An 8,049-nucleotide genomic window follows, 5' to 3' on the forward strand; every position below is an offset into this window, starting at 1 on the left:
TTTCTTCGACTTTTACAGGATAGCCAAGCTCCTGGGCTGCTCCTGCCAAAACAAGCCTAAGAGAAAGAAGGCAAAGCTGAGCCCTGAGCAAAGACGCTTCTCACCATCCTTAATGGGATAGATTTTGCTGTCGCTGATGGAGGTTAAAACTGCCCCTCTGATGAACATGACTGGCAAGGGTGACCATGACCATGGAGAAGTCAGGAAGTTCTTGGTTGAGATCCTCACAATGCCCATATCCCGGGGCCACTCTTATGCCTACCAGCCTGAGAAGTGCTTGCCTACCCATGTGGGAGGAGGTACGGCATGAAAGATACAGCCTGGGTTCAAATCCTGCCCATTGTGTGACCCCAGATGATTCGCTTGGCCCCTCTGTGCCTTGGTCTTCTCATCTGTAAAACAGGTGCAACGGTATAACCCGACTGTGTGAATCAAAGGAAATACTGCATTTGATGTGCTGAGCCATACTGCTCTGCACACAGTAGAACCTCAAGAAAGAAAGTTGGCTGCTGCTTTTGTTAGTGGTACGTTAGGGCACTTGAGAGATGCCTGGGCTAATGGAAATAATTTTCTTCCTTGGAACACAGGCTGCCACTCTGACAGTCCTGCCAGGGGGCAGCCCGCCTTACCCCTCTGAGTGCCATCTTTCAACTCAGAGGGGGCTCTGCCAACCCTCCTGCAAGCTGTCACTAATACATGCCTTGAGCAGCCAGTTTTTGGCGTTAAGGAATGTAAATGGTCTTAAGGGTGTTTCCTTACCATGGAGACCCAAAGAGCTGAGAGTAAAGACTTACCCAGTAAATGCACAGAAAACCACGTCCAAATAACTTTACTTAAATATAAGGAGATGCTCAATCTTTGTCATGAAAAAAAAAAATATATGGCACAATTTAAATCCTGTTCCATACCGTATTTCACCTCCCAGATTCACAAGACTCAAAAAGACTGCAAACAACCTACATGTCCATTATTAGGAGGCTGGTTCGGTCTGTTACGTGTCGTGCAGACCATGAAGAAGAATGAGGGAAACATTATCTGAGGTATTTGCTGAAATGGAGCACTGGACCGTGATCATAATATGCTACCATGCAGGTAAAAAAAAGTCAGAGGGTGTTTGCCTGTGTGATGGAGTATGTGTAGACTATTTCTGGAATATTCCCAACAAATCAAGGGGGAGCAGTGCTTGCCTCTGGGAAGGGAACTAGGTCCAGGTGGGTCTGCTTCCCTGTGGTACCTCTTGACTTTCTGCTTTGAAAACTTTTATCCTATTGTATTGGGTGGTTGGTCATCCCCTCATGACCTCATCTAAACCTAATCCCCTCCCAAAGGTCCCATTTCCAAATACCCATCACAGTGCGGGTTAGGGCTTCAGCATATGACACTTAGGGGGACCCAAACATTGAGTCCATAGCGGCAGAACCCCTGAAGCCCATGAAGGCTGGAGAGGGAGACTCAAGCCTGGCGTAGAGCAGTGTCTTCAGTGCATGAAGATTTATGTTTATCAGATGATAGTATGGACCTGGGAAAAAAGACCCAGGGATCCAGGATCTCATCTGGCCACTCCAGGATTTTCTCCACTAGATAGTCATGAGTGTGTCCCAGGGGTCATTGCTTTTTTCTGACTTGGTAACTATTGGGGTAAAGGACAAGTGGGAAAAAAGGAGTCAAAGATGACCCCAAGGTTTCAAGAGAAGGGGGGTGGGTGACAGAAAGGGCAGCTGAAGAAGGTGCTGGTTTCCTGGAGATTCAGGGTGGGTGGGACGTGGGACATGGGGGTGGCATTGAAGTCCAGTCACGTTGGGTTCATGTACTGGGCAAGTCAGGATATCAAGGGAAGGTACTCAGCAAAAATCAGAAAAGTGGAAGGTAGCTGCCTGGAGCCATCTGACAGACGAGACTGAGCCTCTAGGAAGTACATGTGTAGAAAGCGCATGGTACAACGCTGCTGGGGTGCCCTCCCAGGCAGCATTTGACAGCCTGCCTTCCACCTGGATAACCCCAAAATAAAGAGCAGGAGGTGGAAGCAGAGAAGCCTGAGCCTGAATCCTGTGCTGAACTGAGCCTCAGTTTCTGCACCCATAAAATGGGCATAAAACACCTTCCCCAAAAGAATGCGAGGTGATGCATTTTGAAGCATGGTGCCTGACATTTAATAAGGACTTAGCAAATATCTTATTAGTATTAAACTATCATGTTAGTAAGATTAAATTATTTAATATCAAAATTAATATTACTTAATGTAAAATTAAATATACTGTATAATATAAAATTATATATTTAATATATAATTATATACAATAGTATAACATATAACAATTATTAAATTAATATTCTATAAATATATATTTCTACATTAAATATTTGATTTTAATATTTATTATTTATAATCTAATATATTATTATTATTATTATTATTATTATTATTATTATTATTATTATTAACTGCCGCTTAGTGGTTAATAGCAAGGACCCTGGAGCCAGATCATATAGGTTCAAGTCCCCTAGTGGTTAAATCTCAGTTTCCATCCATAAAATGGGGCTGTTAGGAGGATAAGCTGAGCTACTAGGTAACAAGCATTCAAGACTGTGGTGGTACGGAAGTATTAGCTAGTGTTACTAAGCCTGGTCCTGATACCACTGGATGTGAGGTCAGGCCAGGGTCTCAGCACACAGAGCCCCAGTCCATCTGTGATGTCACCTTTACCATCACAACATAAAATACAGTATGGCCCCTTCCTTTTCTTTCACCACTTTTTTTTCTCTCTCTTTTTTAAAGATTTATTTATTTATTTTAGAGAGAGAGCGAGTGAGCAGGAGGAGGGGCAGAGGGAGGAGACAAGCAGACTCCCTGCTGAGTGGGGAGTCCAATGTGGGGCTCAATCCCTGGACTCCGAGATCAGGACCTGAGCCAAAACCAAGATTGGACGCTCAACCGACGGAGCTACCCAGGCGCCCCTTGTTTCACCACTTCTTAAGTGAGGTTAAGTTGTGACCCTGCTTTTCCTCCCACTCAGCTTCCTGCTGTCCCAGTGGGACCTGGCTGGCCCTCTAGCAGCCTGGGTTCTGCCAGGCCTCGGGGGGGGGGCTGTTAGTTAGAACAAGGCCCGTGGTGCCTGGTGGCGGGACGCCGGGATGCTGGCTGGGCGTCCTCCGACTGGGAGACCCTGCAGTCCCACTCAGGAAGCTTATGGCCAAGGCGGGGGCCTCTTAGCGAGAAAATTAAGGTGCCAAGCTTTATGACCCAATGCAGCCAGCCACGGGAGAATCAGTTGGCTCAGACCGGGGGCCCAAATTCAGAAATAGCCTGTGAAAAGCTGCCTGGCTGTCTTGCGGGGAAGGAATCACAAAAAAATAGGCTAGGCTGGAGATGGGGAGTGGAGGGAGGATCCTCCTCTTTGCCTGATCCAGGGACGGAAACAGGCTCTGAGGGGAAGAAAGGTGGGGGAGGGGACCTCGTGGTCCTTTGGGAGACAGTTGTCCTGGCTCCTCAAGGCCAACGGGACGGGGAAGGGGGTGCAGCCACAGAGCTTGGGATGGCAGGCTTGTTTCCTGGACTCTGAAGCCAAATCTGAGTGAGGTGGAGAGAGAAGAACCCCGCCCCTCCTAATCCAGGGCGTCAGGTTTCAGATTCCTAAATCGTCCCTAAACCCCGAGGCGCTCTAGCCCAATCTAATGCACAGGGATTTGCTGCACTGTGGGCTCGGGGACTCCACTGTTGCCACAATGTCCCATCCTGTTTTGCTTCCCCTTGAAGAGGCCCCAGCCCCAAATGCCAGGGTCCGGAGAGATGGGAGCCTGGGGTAGTTGAGGCCGTAAGGGCAGGCTCCCACAGCCCGGCCACAGAAATAGGAGAAGACAAACCTGCGCAAGATGACAGCCCCTTGTGTCTGGAGCATGAAGAAAGCCCAGACTGTTTTACTGCAGCCGAGAATCTCATTTCCATATTTGCCAAGAGCCTCGGTAACTCCGGGTCTCAGAATGTCTCCACGATGCCCTGGCTCGCCATGTGATGGTCCGACCCCCAGTCTGCTGTTCCCAGTGGCCCACGGGGTCCTGCCACCGCGCCTTGGCTTCTGGGGTTCCCTCCCTCTGGGGTGTCCCCGCCCCTCCCCCACAGACACCTGCACATCCCGGGTCAAAATCCTTCCTTTCTGTTGAGAGAACCGAATGAAGTGCCCAACAGGGGACAAGAGAGGCGGACCCCCAAGAAGCTGGGGCGGGAGGCTGGGAGTCTTGGGGCCAATGGTGCCCGAGATTTATGGGCAAGTAGTGCAGGCCCTTGGTGGTACCCAAGGGAGCAGCTTAAATTGTCCCAGCTCCAGAGCAGAAAAGAGAACCCCCAGTGTGGGGGAAAGGGGGACCTGTGCCAAGAGGGGTGTCAGCCTCTGACAGAGGCAAGCACAGCCCTGAGGCTGACAACTGTTATTTCTCAGAAGCACAGAGAAACACAGCCCGGCCGAAGAAGGGGCTACAGTTCCCAGCGTCGCGAACAATGGCATTTTCAAAAACTCTTTTCTATTTTGAAATAATTATAGATACACAGGAACTTGCAAAAATAGCGCAGAGGGGGCCTGTGTACCCTTCCCCCGGTTTCCCCCCATGCTAATATCTCGCATCACTAAAGCCCGCCATCACACCCAGGAAGTCGCCATTGGGACGATTCACGGCCCTCATTCAGATTTAAACAATGGCATTTTAGTCCCCTCTTGAAATGGCTTTCAACAATGGCTGGATTGCCAGGAATTCCAGCACTGCTCTTTTTTTTTTTTTTTTTTAAGATTTTATTTATTTATTTGAGAGAGAGAAAGCATGAGAGGGGGGAGGGTCAGAGGGAGAAGCAGACTCCCCGCCGAGCAGGGAGCCCGATGCGGGACTCGATCCCGGGACTCCAGGATCATGACCTGAGCCAAAGGCAGTCGCTTAACCGACTAAGCCACCCAGGCGCCCGTCACCAGTGACGTTTTTGCCCCTAGTCCTGGTCGCTGCCCTCCTCCCTTGTGGGATTAACAAGACCTACCCATACCAGTCTATAGAGTCACTGTAGGTATATCCACAAGGCTGGGGGTGAATCTGGACATTTATTCAATGCTTGGTTCATTGTTGGAAAGTCTGTCAGCCCCGAAAGGACACAGGCAGAATGTTACTGGGGAATTTCTAACAATGAAAGAAGATTCCAGTGACCCTTGCAGAGTCACCAGCCAGGACTCTGATCCCAGAACGGGACGTGCCCCAGGGCACATCTGCTGGTTGAGACTTGCTGGGAAGGTCTGCTGGCCAGGGGTTGATTCTCAGCTGGGACACACTCTCCCTGGGGCCGTTCAGAGAAAGCCAGAAATCCTTTTCAGCCCAGACCATGGCAGGTGGGACTGGGAAGTAGGAGGTTAAACAGATTATGTGCTCAACGGCAGGGAGCTCCTAATAGACCCTATTCAAAGGGGACCTAAGACCCAAGGATTCCGCAACAGAATCTGGCAAAACCCCAGCTCTTTATTTCATTATAGTGGTTGAAAAGGAAAGCTGTGATTTTTTTTTTTTTTTACTGTGGTAAAATATAAGTAACATCAAGTTTACCATTTTAGCCATTTTTAAATGTACAATTCAGTGGCATTAATTACATTCACAATGTTGTGCAAATATCCCCACTTTACTTCCAAAATTTTTTCAACACCTTAAACAGAAACTCTGTCCCCATTAAGCAATAACTCTCCATTCCTCCCTCCCATGACCCCTGGTAAACTCCAGTCCACTCTCTGTCTCTATGAATCTGCCTATTCTAGATATTTCACGTAAGTGAGATCATATAATATTTGTCCTTTTGTGTCTGGCTTATTTCACCTACCATGTTTCCAGGATTAATCCATGTTATAGCATGTGTCAATACTTCTTTATAAGGCTGAAGAATATTCCACGGTATGCATGTACCACATTCTGCTTATCCATTCATCTGTTGATGGACACTTGGGTTGTTTCCACCTTTTGGTGATTGTAAATAATGGCGCCGCTATGAACACAGATATATGAGTATCTGTTTTCAGGTATTTTGAATGCATACCTAGGAGTGGAATTGCTAGGTTATGTGCTAAGGAAAGTTTCGATTTTGCTTCAGTGCTTTAATTTCTTGGCTAAGGCTTGTCCTGGACTACAAGACAGGAGCCGCAGGGGCCCCATGTCCCACAGGCCTTGCTGCTGGAGCCCAATCATGAATGAACATGAAATGAACAAGAAATGCCTTTCTTACAGTAAATGGCTCATTCCTTATGCTTTGGCTGCAGGACGATTGGGAAGAGTGAACCAAGTGAGACCAAAAGCGAAGGTGAGGGAAGATGAACACCTTCCACATAGGAAGCCTCAGGTACAGAGGTGCTCGCCAGGTACCCAGGGGGAAGCACAAAGCTGGCGGACAGAAGGAAGCCCTCTGCGGGATTGAAAGCCCAGCTCAGGGTGACATCTCTTCCTTAGAAGCCAGTAATATTTGTTTTAAAATGATTATTATCCTACCAGCGCCATGACACTTTCTCATTACCAGTGAGTTTAGGATAGTTTTTTTTTTTTTTTTTTTTTTTACACTTACTTGTGCATGGCTCCATGACAGGCTGAGGGCTCAATCTCCATCTGTCATAAGCGAAACACCCTGGCGCTTCCTGGAAAGGTAGCTGTTGCAGGTGTTTGGGGATATGACATTGTGTTCAAGTGTCCAGTGAGGATTAAATGTGGTGCTTGATTAGAAGCACATAGGATAGCACCTCCATGTAAGTGAGTTCTGGGAATGATTTCTATTCAAGGGATACTAAGAGAAGCCTGGACCCTGCTTTCAGGTTGCTCATAGTCTAGGAGAGATGAATTCTAGCCCAGAGTCGAGGAAAGGCTTACAGATCAGAAGCGATGTGGCACTTGAGCTGGGGTTCCGGAGGGCACTGATGGGGATGAAGCCCAGCCATTGGGATTCGACCACGGTGTTTGAGAGGAGCGCACTAGCCCTGTGGCCCAGCCCCAGGGGTGCACACGTGTGCATGTCGCAGACCAGGGAGCTTGTAAGAAATGCAGATCTTCCATCTCCATCCCCAGAGAGAGCAGCTTAGGAGGTGTGGAGCTGTGGGGCGGGGCTGGGAAGCTGCAGTTTTAATCAGTCCTTTGGGGGACCTTGGTGCAGGCAGCTCTCGGGTATGGTTTGGGGCTTGCTGGCCAGATTGGAGGGGAGCAAGTTAGGGTGAATCAAGTTTAGATGAATCACGACCTCAGAAGGTCTAGAACCAGAGTGAAGGTATGGGTGGGAACAAAAGTTCAAAGGAGAGAAAATAGGACATAGGACAGTTATTCTGATACATGACACCTCGTGGATGAACCTAGAAGCATTACATGGAGTGAAGGAAGCCAGGCACGAAGGGCACATATTGTCTGATTCCATTTACATGAAATATGCAGAATAGGGAAATCTGTAGAGACAGAAATCTGAGTAGTGGTTGCCAGGGTTTGGGGGAGAGGCGTGGGGGGGGCACTTCTGATGGGGACGAGGCTTCTTTCAGGGGTGATAAAAATGTTCTGGATGTAGACAGCGTTGATGGCTGCACATCACGAACGCGCCAAATGCCACCGAACTGTTCCATTCAAAACTGTTAAGATGGCAAATTTTATAATATAGGTATTTTACCCCAATAAAATCGAAAGGTAACTGAGCATATTTTCACATGGGTCCATTTTTTAAAAGGTTTATTTATTTATTTTAGAGAGAGAGTGTGTGAGCAGGGGGAGGGGCAGAGGGAGAGAGCGGGGAGCCCCACGCAGGGCTCAATCCCAGGACCCTGAGATCATGACCTGAGCCGAAACCAAGGGTGGGATGCTTAACTGACTGAGCCACTCCGGCATCCTGGGTCCATTTTTTTTTTTTTTTTAAGATTTATTTATTTATTTTAGAAAGAGGGAGAGAGAGAGCATGAGTGCAAGTGTGAGCAGGGCAGGCGGCAAGGGGGTGTGGGAGGGGCTGAGGGAGGGAGAGAGAATCTCAAGCAGACTCCCAACTTAGCACAGAGCCTGGTGCGGGGCTCAATCTCA

The sequence above is a fragment of the Mirounga leonina genome, unplaced genomic scaffold (genome assembly GCF_011800145.1).
Source record: "Mirounga leonina isolate KUSES-001 unplaced genomic scaffold, KU_Mleo_1.0 Mir_114, whole genome shotgun sequence".
NCBI lineage: Eukaryota > Metazoa > Chordata > Mammalia > Carnivora > Phocidae > Mirounga > Mirounga leonina.